We start from the raw sequence: 14,575 nt of genomic DNA, 5'->3' as shown, positions 1-14,575 counted from the left end.
TCTGCTCAAACAAAGTGGTGTTTCTGAGTAGCTTATCTGCTTAGAAATTTAATTAAAAACTTTTAAATACATTCTTTTTTCATTGTATAATCTTCACGTGCTTCATCTGAAGCACCCTTTCTGTGTGATCACTACCTAATTCATAGCCAAAGTATTCATTCACTGTCTCTGTACACTGTTTCGCTAGCTTAGCTTAGCTCGTAGCCGACTCGTTAGCACCATGGCTACTTCACCTGTCCCTCCTGCACTTTCTTGCTCATTGTGTCAGATGTTTAGTTACTCCTCAGCCTCCTTTAGCAGTAATGATACCTGTAACAAATGTAGCATATTTGCAGCTCTGGAGGCCAGGATTACTGAATTGGAGACTCGGCTTCGCACCCTTCATTCACCTGTAGCTAGCCAGGCCCCTGTAGCTGGTGCAGCCGAAGATAGCGTAGGCCCCACTAGCTGTTCCCCGGCAGACCCCAAGCAGCTGGGGAAAGAGGGCGGCTGGGTGACGGTGAGGAGGAAGCATAGTCCTAAACAGAAGTCCCAGGTACACCACCATCATGTGTCTAACCATTTTTCCCCACTTGGCGACACACCCACCGGGGGTCAAACCCTGGTAATTGGTGATTCTGTTCTCAGACATGTGAAGCTAGAACCGGCAACCATAGTCAGTTGTCTTCCAGGGGACAGAGCAGGCGACATTGAAGGAAATTTAAAACTGCTGGCTAAGGGTAAACGTAAATACAGTAAGATCATAATTCACGTCGGCAGTAATGACACCCGGTTACGCCAATCAGAGGTCACTAAAATCAATATTGAATCGGTGTGCAACTTTGCCAAAACAATGTCGGACTTTGTAGTTTTCTCTGGGCCCCTCCCCAATCAGACCAGGAGTGACATGTTTAGCCGCATGTTCTCCTTAAATTGCTGGCTGTCTGAGTGGTGTCCCAGAAACGATGTGGGCTTCATAGATAATTGGCAAACCTTCTGGAGGAAACCTGGTCTTGTTAGGAGAGACGGCATCCATCCCACTTGGATGGAGCAGTTCTCATTTCTAGAAATATGGACAAATTTATTAAACCCCCCAAAATATGTCTATCCAGAGTTGAGACCAGGAAGCAGAGTTGCAGTCTTACACGCCTCTCTGCAGCTTCTCTCCTCCTGTTACCCCCCCAAAAACCCATCTCCATTGAGACCGTGTCAGCTCCCAAACAGACAAAAAACAAACTAAAAAATCACAAAGAAAGAACAATACAGTATCCACATCTGAACCAAAGAGTAAAACAGTGAAATGTGGATTATTAAATATTAGGTCTCTCTCCTCCAAGTCTCTGTTAGTACATGACTTAATAATTGATCAACAAATCGATTTACTCTGCCTTACAGAAACCTGGTTGCAGCAGGATGATTATGTTAGTTTAAATGAATCAACACCCCCGAGTCATTCTAACTAGCAGAAACCTCGAAGCACAGGCCGAGGGGGCCGTGTGGCAGCAATTTTCCACACCAGCCTATTAATTAACGAAAGACCAAGACAGACTTTTAATTCATTTGAAAGCCTGATGCTTAGCCTTGTCCACCCCAGCTGTAAAACTCAGAAACCAGTCTTACTTGTTATCATATATCGCCCACCTGGGCCTTACACAGAGTTTCTCTCTGATTTCTCAGACTTTTTATCTGATTTAGTGCTCAGCTCACTAAAAATGACAGCCTCAACATGGCATTTAACCTGTTATTAGACTCAATTGGCTTCTCTCAAAATGTAAAAGAACCCACCCACCACTTTAATCACACTCTAGATCTTGTTTTAATATATGACACAGAAACTGAACATTTAACAGTGTTTCCTGAAAACCCTCTCCTGTCTAGGGATGGGTATCGTTTAGGTTTTATCCAATACCAGTACCAAACCGGTACTTTTGAAACGGTGCCGGTACTTAAACAGTGCTCAAACTGGTGATTAAAGAATGGAGAACACACACTTTGTCCAAAAACCTCTCATGTTCAGCTGTTTTTTTGTAAAAAGATAACAATGTTAGCCTTTTCTGCAGCTATAGGGCATATATGGTATCACTCTTGGCTGGAAGCAGTGCTTAAACAATGGAAAAAACACAAACTTTGTCCAAAAACCTCTCATGTTTAACTGTTTTCCACTTTTTCTTTGGTCGTTTTAGCTTTTTTGGCCAGGGTGAAGGGAGTATCTGCCATCAAACAAGAAGACAGCCGCATGTAGCTATGATGATGTTTGCTAGTTCACCTTACATGCATTAATGTAATAACGTGGTTAGCCTACTCAACGTAAATTACACACGAACAACATTAAGCTACTCACGCAGAGGAGAACGGCTGCTGCTGACATCATCATCCGTCATCATTTCTGCTACACTGGCAGGGCTAGGGGCCAGGACTCTCCTCTTCGGGTTTTTGGGGGATGTCGCTAACCGGATACCGGTACCCATCCCTACTCCTGTCTGATCATTTCCTGATAACATTTACAATAGTTGATTACACAGCAGTGGAGAGTAGACTTTATCACAGTAGATGTCTTTCTGAAAGTGCTGTAACTAAGTTTAAGAATATAATCCACCCACTGTTATCATCTTCAATGCGCTGTACCAACATAGAGCAGAGCAGCTATCTGAACGCTACTCCAACAGAGGTCGATTATCTTGTTAATAATTTTACCTCCTCACTACGTACGACTCTGGATACTGTAGCTCCTGTGAAAACTAAGGTCTCAAATCAGAAGTACCTGACTCCGTGGTATAATTCTCAAACACGTAGCCTAAAGTAGATAACTTGAAAGCTGGAGAGGAAATGGCGTGTCACCAATTTAGAGGATCATCATTTAGCTTGGAGAAATAGTTTGCTGCTTTATAAGAAAGCCCTCTGCAAAGCCAGAACATCTTACTATTCGTCACTGATTGAAGAAAATAGGAACAACCCCAGGTTTCTCTTCAGCACTGTAGCCAGGCTGACAAAAAGTCAGAGCTCTACTGAGCCAACAATCCCTTTAACGTTAACTAGTAATGACTTCATGAACTTCTTCACAAATAAAATTTCAATCATTATCAAAAAATTGCCAATAATCATCCAACAGATTTAATATTATCTATAGCTACTTTTAGTACCATTGATATTCATTTAGACTCTTTGTCTCCAATTGATCTTTCTGAGTTGACTTCAATAATTACTTCCTCCAAACCATCAACGTGTCTTGTCCTGCCATTAATTAATTCTTCAATCTTAAATATGATCAACCTATCTCTAATAATCGGCTATGTACCACAGGCCTTCAAGCTGGCTGTAGTTAAACCTTTACTCAAAAAGCATCTCTAGACCCAGCAGTCTTAGCTAATTATAGGCCAATCTCCAACCTTCCTTTCATATCAAACATCCTTGAAAGAGTAGTTGTCAAACAGCTAACAGGTCATCTGCAGAGGAATGGCTTATTTGAAGAGTTTCAGTCAGGTTTCAGAGCTCATCACAGGACAGAAACAGCTTTAGTGAAGGTTACAAATGATCTTCTTATGGCCTCTGACAGTGGACTCATCTCTTTGCTTGTCCTGCTAGACCTCAGTGCAGCGTTCGATACTGTTGACCATAATATCCTATTAGAGTGATTAGAACATGCTGTAGGTATTACAGGTACTGTGCTGCAGTGGTTTGTATCATATCCATTTAATAGACTCCAATTTGTACATGTAAATGGAGAGTCCTCTTCACACACTAAGGTCAACTATGGTGTTCCACAGGGTTCAGTGCTAGGACCAATTCTGTTTACATTATACATGCTTCCCTTAGGCAGCATCATTAGAAGACATAGCATACATTTACACTGCTATGCTGATGACACCCAGCTCTATCTGTCCATGAAGCCAGATAACACACAACAATTAGTTAAACTGCAGGAATGTCTTAAAGACATAAAGACCTGGATGGCCGCTAACTTTCTGCTTCTTAATTCAGATAAAACTGAGGTTATTGTACTCGGCCCTGAAAATCTTAGAAATATGGTATCTAACCAGATTCTTACTCTGGATGGCATTACCTTGGCCTCCAGTAATGCTGTGAGGAACCTTGGAGTCATTTTTGACCAGGACATGTCCTTCAGCGCACATATTAAACAAATATGTAATACTGCGTTCTTCCATTTGCGCAACATCTCTAAATTAGAAATATCCTGTCTCAGAGTGACGCTGAAAAACTAGTTCATGCATTTATTACTTCCAGGCTGGACTACTGTAATTCATTATTGTCAGGATGTCCTAAAAACTCCCTGAAAAGTCTTCAGCTAATCCAAAATGCTGCAGCAAGAGTCCTGACAGGGTCTAGAAAGAGAGAGCAGATTTCTCCTGTTTTGGCTTCCCTTCATGGGCTTCCTGTTAAATCCAGAATTAAATTCAAAATCCTGCTCCTCACATACAAGGTCTTAAATAATCAGGCCCCATCTTATCTTAATGACCTTGTAGTACCATATCACCCTATTAGAGTACTTCGCTCTCGCACTGCAAGCCTACTTGCTGTTCCTAGAGTATTTAAAAGTAGAATGGGAGGGAGAGCCTTCAGTTTTCAGGCCCTTCTTCTGTGGAACCAGCTTCCAGTTTGGATTCAGGAGACAGACACTATCTCTACTTTTAAGATTAGGCTTCAAACTTTCCTTTTTGCTAAAGCATATAGTTAGGGCTGGACCAGGTGACCCTGGATCCTCCCTTAGTTATGCTGCAATAGATGTAGGCTGCCGGGGGATTCCCATGATGCATTGAGTTTTTCCTTTCCAGTCACCTTTCTCACTCAGTATGTGTTAATAGACCTCTCTGCATTGAATCATATCTGTGATTAATCTCCGTCTCTCTTCCACAGCATGTCTTTATCCTGTCTTCCTTCTCTCACCCCAACCGGTAGCAGCAGATGGCCCCGCCCCTCCCTGAGCCTGTTTCTGCCGGAGGTTTCTTCCTGTTAAAAGGGAGTTTTTCCTTCCCACTGTCGCCAAAGTGCTTGCTCATAGGGGGTCATATGATTGTTGGGTTTTTCTCTGTATCTACTGTACAATATAAAGCACCTTGAGACAACCTTTGTTGTGATTTGGTGTTATATAAATAAAACTGAATTGGATTTAATTGAATTAAGAGTTTTCGGAATGTTTTTTGTCTGTGCGTCTGTAAATAAGATGCAAAGGCGATGGCCACAATTCAGAGATGGTCCTGGTGTGTCACTGGGATGTTCTCTCCAGATTGCAATGTGTTTGAAATCCACTTCAAATCAAGCTCACTGGGTGTGTTGCAGGTTATTGTTAAATTTTCCACAACAATTATCTTGGTTAAAGAAACACAAGCACATATTGTCTGCTTCCCTGACCTTGCCTGATAGTGTGTGTGTGTGTGTGTGTGTGTGTGTGTGTGTGGGGGGGGGGGGGGGGGGGGGGGGGGGGTTCTGTGAGTGGGGTAAAGCCTTGAGCATGTGAGTCTATATCTAACTGTTTTCTTCCCTCCTGTTTTTGATTTATTTTCTCATAGTCCCAATAGTGAATGTTCCAGAACCTTCCCCCTTGCATATGAAGGGGCTGTTATTAAGCCATCCACTCGGGTAATTTGCAGTCTTCACTTTCGCAATGCTCTTTCTCCTGCAGGAATGCTTCCTTCTCTTCCATGTGCCCTGTAATAGCTTACAGTGGAGATAAGGCGGACAAGTAGTGCCCTAGCACAAGGTATAAGGCATCAACCACACACTGAACAGTTTCCTCGCATGGGGTCATAGTAAGGTGTCATCTCAAACTCCATTGCTGTCATGTTTTCTGACCAGTTCATAGTGCAAATGTTGTAACAGCTGGACACACATTCTGTCATGTTATCTTCACCTAGTATAGCTACATTGGGTAGCTGTGCTGACATACATATTATGCACTCTCTAACTGTAATACTTCTCACTGTATAGTTTGCATACTTGGAAGTATGCAAACTATACAATGAGAAGTATTACAGTTAAAGACTCACCCATTCTGCTCTAAGGGGATTAGAAACTTGTCTTTCCTGCTTCCCATCTAAATGGCTGTCGTCACGTGGACCCCACCCTGACCCTATAGGGATTTGGAGTTGACGTCATGCCGCAGTGCATTGTGGGATCGCGGCGCTATGTCAGAAGGCAACAAATCAAAACAAACACACTGTGTTGGAAGCAGGACTGTCAGAACCATGCTTAAAATCAGCGCAAAAGACAAAGGGCTGTATCACGACTGATTGTGCCCAGACGCCAAGAGACAGTACTTGGAAAAAATAGTGTGCATCGGTAATGTGGACCCGTATGAAAAAAGGCAGTGGAGTGGAAACCCAGACAGCCTACCGCCTTTGTCCTATCCCAATATCTTCACGTTCCTTGTCTGTGGATTCAGCGCATACACGGCGAATCATTTTCGTAATTATAAATCCCTGGAGGCGCACATCTAATTCACAAACGGTTGAGTACAAGATTTGGCCGTTTTTAAGCCTCCACGTTGTGAGTACGTTGACCATATGACCAAGATACAGCCAGAGGTTGCACATAACATTGACTTCTCCTCAGCACCTGCCCCGAAATTTGCTCTAGATGAATGATTCACGATTGATGCCAGCTGTGCGTTGCCATGTAAATAGTTTGCATTTCATGTGTATGTACTTGCTAAGTACATGTGAACAGATCGTGAATAAAAAAAAAATAAACATACTTTTTTTCTGTTTTATTGAATCCACTTTACAGAAAGTACAATTATTTACAATGAACTGTACATGCAACACAGCAGTTTTATGAATATTCAACAAGAGCAAGTTTCATTTGGCCCTGGTTTGACAACCACACTGGGGCACATATTCACCAAAACACAGCACACCTTAACAATCTTATCAAGCAGTGTTGTGTCTTCACCCTCAAATGATATGAGTAATCGGATTGGCATTGTAGTGTGTAGCATTTTGAGCACAAACTACCTATTACTCGCTCAACATGAATTCTCAGGTGGGCAATTGCTCTCGTTTGGGGATGGCAGAGAACTCAATATCCGCTCGTCTGACCAATGCAATCCGAGCCTGACATCTTCGTTTAGTATTATCAGATACACGAGATCCCTCCCGTTGCCTCCAGGAGGGGAAACGATGAAAAGACAGCCCATTTTCCAGCTTCTTGCCTTCCCTATTGTGTGATCTACCATTCCAACGGACAACACAGCAAGTACGAACCATAGCTGACGCTCCCGTGTGCTTTGCTTGGCCTACTGTCATGGAGGGAGGGACGTTGCCCCCTCCCATGACATCACCCTCCAAAACCCTATAGTGAGTAATGTTACCAACGAGAGCAAGACCCAAAAATCACACGTCTCCCCGCCATTCTAAATGAGCCTGTGGATCAGTTGTTTTATTCACCAGTTTGAGACCGGAACGACACTAAAAGTCGCTCGCCGTTTGTAGCCGGACTTCCACCACTACCCTGTTTCGGCCGGGGAATTGTTTGACTACCTTACAATGGCTCAGGTGAACCCACGTCGGTCATTCAGCCATTTTCAAAGCTGTTGGGGTGGCCAGTAGAACCTAGAATGGTCCCTTCCACCGGGAGTTGGTCCAATGCTTCCTCTTAATCACTTTGATGAGCACCCGGCTCCCGACAGTCAGCTTTGGTACCTGTGAACACACAGCAGAACAAGGCAGCTTGTTTGCTTCAACCACTTCTTTTGTCCTTAATATTTTGCACATCTAGGGTTTGCAGTTTTTGCCTGTTGCTCATCCTGGCTCAACGCTAGAAGAGTAAACTGTCTACCATGAACTATTTCAAAAGGGGTCCACCTGCTGTAGTGGGTGTTATTCTCATGTAAAGTTTCAGAGCCTCTCTGAGAAGCAGCAAACAGCTAGATACACACTCATTTGCTCAAGACTGTGCCCCACTCATAGTGGAGACATAGTACCAGACACCTGCTGACGCGCTATTACACAATCTATATGCTGTCCTAGAAAACAAGTCAAAAAAACTCAAAACCTATTCACCCTGAAAGAGGTGGTACCAGGAGTAGGTGTGGTGGTGTGTTTGTCTAAAATAAAGCAAACACAATCATTAAGTTGTCGTCACATTGTGAATGTTGAAAGCTGCAGAAACACAGACAGGTGAGTGTGTCACCTGTGACAGTGATCCAGCTGGATGGAGACTCTCCATGACCGCTGATGTCACACTTGTAGAGGCCTTCATCAGACCTGGAAACATGCTGGATGGTCATGTGACCTGTAGGCTGCTTCCTGATGAGGGAGCCATCTTTATAGAAAGCAGCTGGGAGGTTGGAGGGAGTGGTCTTTGTTTTACAGAGCAGAGTGACGTCATCTCCCTCCATCACAGGGAGGACAGGACTCTGCAGGATCACTGATCCACCTCAACACAGAGACAAACTACAGCATTTCATCCATTTACACACAGCTTCATCAACACTAACTCCACACACTCAGCTTACCAGTGACTGTCAGGTTAACCATGTTACTGATGGGACCCTCTCTGGACTCACACCAGTAAACTCCACTGTCCTGTGTTAAGATGTAGCTCATGTTACAGGAACAATTACCTGAAGTAGCTTTTTTTCACCATTCAGCTTCACACTGAGTCCGCTGTGAGGATTAAAAAAGCGAACAAAGAAAACTTTTGGCCTGTTCTACTTTTGTGAACACTGATGTATGTAATTACTTTTCATTTCATTTCTGTTTTATTCCTGAGCTCCATTGTGAGACATGAACCCAATCAGGTCATATCAGTGAGCATTTATCAGGTTTAAACTGTGACAGAAGAAGGTTACTGACCTTGGTTTGTTGTGCAGCTCAGCAGTGAGATCAGAACTAAAGAGAAATGACACTCAGGTTAATTTGAAGTGAACATAAAGAACAACTCCACACAAACAGCTGACAAACACACAAACTCATCTCTCTCTGATTTATCTGCTCATTTTCTATTTGATTCCAGTGGGTGTGGGAGCTTGACAGGGAAACTGTGGTAGGCCAAGGGTACTGAAACAGAAGGAAAGGGTGGTCAGAGATGTCCAGTGAAAGGTTCAGTAATCAAACTGTGTTGCCTTATTTGCACGCAGATGGAGAGAAGCAAGAGGGGAGCGTGTGAGGCAGTGGTCCGGTTGAGTCCAGTGTGCTATGCTGGAGAGCAGAGAGGCAGGCAGGTGAGAGTGACAAGATCATCAGGGCTTTGTTACTGACAGCAGCAGTACAGTGGAGATCAGCATCCAATTAAGTGAGTACAGCGAGGTTTGAGAGGTGGTTTCCATGAACCTACTAACAAACAGAAGATCAAGGTAAGTACAAACAGTATGATAGAGAAGGGAGATGTGAGGCCGCAAACTAACATGGGTTACCCAACAACTTGGCAAAGACTAGTCGTGAGCAGTGGTCTTTTATACTGCCAGTATGATTGCCATGAGGTGGCAATCGAGAAAGGAGAGATGAGTACTTCACCCAGAGGAGGAGAGCAGATGCTGTGGAAAATTACCATGATACACCCTATTTCTTTTACTCTCTGTTTTTCAGCTCCATCTTTTCACCACTTCATTCACCACACCAAATTCTGCTCTACAAGCTGCGTAGAAGTTAGCTATAAAGTGTTTCTAGCAGCTGGTGTCATACTTGCTAGGCAAACTGAGCAGCAAGTCTCAGGCTAGACCATCCCATTTAACAGCCTTTTTGTTTTATTATATGATATAATACTTGTTCTGAAGGCAGGACTGTGTTGCAGTTTTTAGCCTCACCACTAGAGAGTGCGGCCATTTTGTGAGTAATGTTGTACTGTTCATGGAGGCAGTGTTAATGCAGAGTTATGCTTGGGAGTATTTGTGGGTACTTTGAGGGTGTGTATCCTTAAGACTGGTGATTTACAGGATATTTCTTGTTTAAGAATGTTAGCCTCTCTGGTTTATCGCTCTCGACATCTTCTGTCTGTACATTTCACTCACGCTAAGTTATTGCTAAACTAATTTAAGTTTGGCTAGGCCAAGCTAAGTATTGTTTTGAGCTGGTGATTTTATAATGTGTATTTGCCTTCTTTTTCTCTATTTAGCATCATAAGCAAGTGGGGCTCAAAATTTGAGTGATAGAAAGATATTTGTTTTGTTATTACCAAACACGGTTAATTCTATAAGCCTAGTAATAAGGTCTACAGGATAAGTATGTGGCTTTAATATTTTATGTAGTGATTCTTGTTGTCTACATTGGATTGTAATAATAATCAAAGTGTTTTTATTGAGTTTTCAGAAAGCATATCATTCATACAGAAAAGCTCGAACTCAAGTCCTACCACACAGTGCAAGACAGAACTATACCCAGACAGAAGAAGAAAAAAAAAAAGGGGGGGGGGGGGAGTTGCCAGTTATGGAGTGGACGGAAACTCATCTTCAAAATAGGAAATGAAAGGCTGCCAGACCTTAAAGAATTTCTTGGTGTTGCCCTGTATAGTAAATCTGAGATGTTCTAATTTGAGGTGTGCCATCACCTCCTCCACCCAGCGTTTATGGGATGGCGGTGTTGCCTTTATCCAGTTAAATAGAATCAATCTCCTTGCCAGCAATGAGGCGAATGCTATTGCCTTCCTCTGAGAGGCTGTTAGTTGAGTTTCCCTCGGTGCCACACCAAAGATGGCTGTCAGAGGCATTGGTTCTATATCCTTATTAGAAATGAATGAGAATGTTCTAAAGATGTTAGCCCAAAAGTCTTTCAGCCTGGAACAAGACCAGAACATGTGGCATAAGTTGGCTGGCACCTGTTTACATCTGGGGCAGGTCGGATCGGCCCCCTGGTACATTCTTGCCAGTTTCTCCCTTGCCAAATGGAGTCTGTGCAACACCTTGAACTGTATCAATCCGTGTCTCACACATATAGAAGCAGAGTGTACTAGATCTAAAGCCCCCCCCCCAGTCAACCTCTGAAATGTCCAGCTCCAATTCTTCCTCCCATTTCCGTCTTACATTGTCCAGGGAGGGGGAAGCCACATTCTGAATACGTGCATATAGCGTGGAGATTGTCCCCTTAGCAGTCGGATCTGTGTCCATCAACTCGTCTATCCATCCGCTTTGTGGAAGCTCGAGGGAGGGGCTGAATGACTTTTTCACAAAGTCCCGAACCTGGAAATATCTAAAGTAATTAGTCTTGGAGGAGATTCCATAGTCCTTTTCCAGTTGAGCAGCAGACATAAAAGTACCATTTTTAAAAAGATCTTTGACACATTCCACCCCAGCTCTATGCCATTCCCTAAAGGCTGTTCCCCCGAGGGCTGGGGGAAACAAGTGATTTCCATAGATGGGAGCAGACAGGAGGGCGGTTCTGTTTTTAAAATGTGATCTGAATTGAGTCCAAATTTTCAGAGAATGAGATACCACCGGGTTGTTTGTGTAAAGATGTTTGCTCAAGGGTAGAGGAGCGCAGACCAGGGAGCGCAGGGACACTGGACTAGAAACATACCTTTCCATATGAACCCATATTGGGGTTTCATCCTCATCTAACTCTTTGACCCAAAATAACAACTTATGTATATTAGCAGCAAAATAATAGTGCATATAGTTCGGCACAGCCAGGCCTCCCTCTTCTTTCTGTCTCTCAAGAAACTCCCGTCTTATTCTGGGGACAGTTTTTTTCCAAATAAAGGCAGACGTACATTTGTTCAATTCCTTAAAAAATGATTTAGGAATGAAAATCGGTATCGTCTGAAATAAATAGAGGAGCCGCGGCAGTATATTCATTTTAACAGAATTTACCTTCCCTGCTAATGATAAGGGGAGCGATGTCCACCTTTCCATATCTAATTTCGCTTTGTCCAGTGCAACTTTAAAGTTATAGTGGACTATAAGTATATAAGTAAATCTTTATACTTACTAGTTACATTAACACCTAAATATGTGAATCTATCCTTATGTATTGCAAAGGGATAGGCCCAGAAAGAAAGTTTCCTCGCCTGTTTATTAATGGGGAAAAGAACACTTTTGTCTAAATTAATTTTATAGCCCGACACCCTCCCAAAATCTTTGATAATACCAAGGGCCACCGGGATACTAGTGGCAGGGTTTGACAGAAAAAGGAGGAGATCGTCAGCATATAAGGACAGCCTATGGTTTTGTGTCCCCCTTTGTATCCCTACCAATCCAGCAGCCTGTCTCAGCATCATCGCAAGGGGTTCAATTGCCACATCAAAGAGCAGGGGTGACAGAGGGCACCCCTGCTTTGTTCCTCGGAATAGAGAGAAGGGTTCAGATATGATATTATTCGTTCTCACCATAGCCTGGGGGCTCGAATAAATTATTTTAATCCACGAGCAAAATGTTGGACCAAAGCCGAATCTTTCGAGGGCCGTAAATAGATAGTAATACTCTATTCTATCAAAGGCTTTGTGGGCATCTAAGGATATCACAATCTCTGGCATAATGTTATCTCCAGCAGTATATACTACATTGAACAGACGGCGGAGATTGCTGGAGAGTTGTCTACCTGCAACAAACCCTGTCTGATCAGGATGTATTATCTTACTTATGACAAGCTCAATTCTAGCTGCCAGTACCTTGGTCAGTATTTTATAATCACATCCAAGTAAACTTACTGGGCGATATGACTCACATTTAAGTGGGTCCTTATTCTTCTTAAGGAGTACAGAGATCAAGGCCTGTGACATTGTTTGGGGCAGAGCTTTTTTATCAAGAATTTCCTGAAATATTCTGCAAAGTAAGGGAATCAGTGCGGGAGCAAATGTCCTATAAAACTCACTTGGGTACCCATCAGGGCCCGGCGCTTTTCCTGTCTTCATACCCCGAATTGCTTTGTCTATCTCCATGACAGATATGGGTCCCTCTAACCTATCTCTATCTGCTGCCTCTAGTGGTGGTATTTCAAGGTTTTCAAAAAAAATCTTCACTCGGTCCCTATCATTTATTTCTGAGGTATACAAGTCCTCATAAAAAGATTTAAATTGATTGTTAATCCCCTTCTGATCTATAATTTTATTACCCACATTGTCTCCTATCTCTACTATCATACCAGCAGCTGCTGATTGTTTCAGCTGGTAGCTCAGGAGTTTGCCGGCGCGCTCACCATACTCATAGAGATCTTGTCTTGACCTAAGATATAAATCCTCCTCGCGCTGACTTGTCAGAATGTCATATTCAGTCTGGAGCAAAATCCTTTTTCTATGCAGCTCCGCAGATGGAGTCAAAGAATTTGCCCGGTCAACTTCTTTTATTGCTGTCATTAATTCTGTGGTACGTTTCATTCTTCTTTTCCTTTCACCAGCACTGTATGAAATAATTTGTCTGCGTACGTACGCTTTTAATGATTCCCATAAAATGCCACTGCTTATATCAGGAGTATAATTAACCCTTTAAGACCTACCATAGAACCAAGTCCGCCAGAGCTTATATTATATTTTTACATGCTGTGGAGCCATTTTTGGGAGCATTTCAAGTTGCTATACATCAATACAACCATTATAGCCCAGATTTTAATAATATGTATTCATTAAGTGCATAGTAATTACATAAATTGCAAAAAAGTGCAATAAACTACAAAAAAATTGAAAATCGTTTTTGATTTTTTAACATATATTTGTAGTTAGAGAAATTTAAGAGGCTTATCCCTCAAAACTGTAAATACAAAAAAGTTGCACAAAATAGTTTCCCACCACAGGAAATTTATTTTGAGTGTCTTCATAGTTTTATTTTTGAAATACACCAATTTTTATACACTGCAGGAAAAACGAAAATAAATATTATACTGCAAATTTGCAAAAAGGCAGCATATGCATCAAAATAAACTATTTCCAGCAGTGCAATATGAGTCCTAAACATCCCAGAAACGACACAGAAAGTCATAAAGTCAAAGATAACTTTTAAAAAGAGCAGTATAGGCCCTGAGGCCCTGATCGCAAAAAAGACTACATTTCCGCGAAAATGACGTCACTTCCGGTTTCGGCCAGGTAATGGCGGAAATGCAAAAGTTCGCGCTGACGTCTATTCCAACGTAGGAAGTGTTTTGAACAGCTGATCGGACCGGCAAAGCGTGTTTCTGGAATATTATGTTTTTGTTCCTGCAAGCGCTTTTTATGCAGTTTTTGCAAAGCTTTATGTGGAAGGAAACCGTGACCTAGGACAAGCTGATGGCACAATATGTAAGTACAACTCCTCCGGTTTCATATGCAAAAAAAATTTTTGCGCTAGCTTACGTGGTTGCAGTGCTACCGGGATTTAAAAATAGTTACGCATAACAGAGCGTTCCCGCTCCGATCGGCTCTAAAGGGTTAAGATCCAAAAAAAAAACTATTTGCGAATTGATGAATTCTTTAAAATCATCATCAGCCAACAATCTACTATTAAGACGCCACATCCTCTGAGGTGGTGTATAGTCAGGGAATTTAAGTTTCAGTGTGACCGGGCTATGGTCAGATAGTACTATACCAGGGTATTCTACATGCATTACCATTGGGGTCAATTTCTTGTCTAACAAAAGATAGTCGATTCTAGTATAAGTTAGGTGTGGCGGGGAATAAAAGGAGTACTGTCTAACAGTCGGATTTGCATATCTCCATGGATCGAATATACCATATGTTTCAC

General features: G+C 42.4%; 1 pseudogene; it reads left to right on the top strand.

Moving 5' to 3' along the window:
- The first annotated feature begins 214 nt into the window (after nucleotides 1-214).
- LOC146634367 (uncharacterized) lies at nucleotides 215-9,578 on the top strand (annotated as a pseudogene).
- Nucleotides 9,579-14,575: the final 4,997 nt, after the last annotated feature.

The sequence above is a fragment of the Diplotaxodon limnothrissa genome, linkage group LG3 (genome assembly GCF_057381915.1).
Source record: "Diplotaxodon limnothrissa isolate DT_005_m linkage group LG3, D_limnothrissa_male_GT1.1, whole genome shotgun sequence".
Taxonomy (NCBI): Eukaryota; Metazoa; Chordata; class Actinopteri; order Cichliformes; family Cichlidae; genus Diplotaxodon; species Diplotaxodon limnothrissa.
Note: the sequence above shows the minus strand (reverse complement) of the source record. Positions and strands in the feature narration are given on the sequence as shown.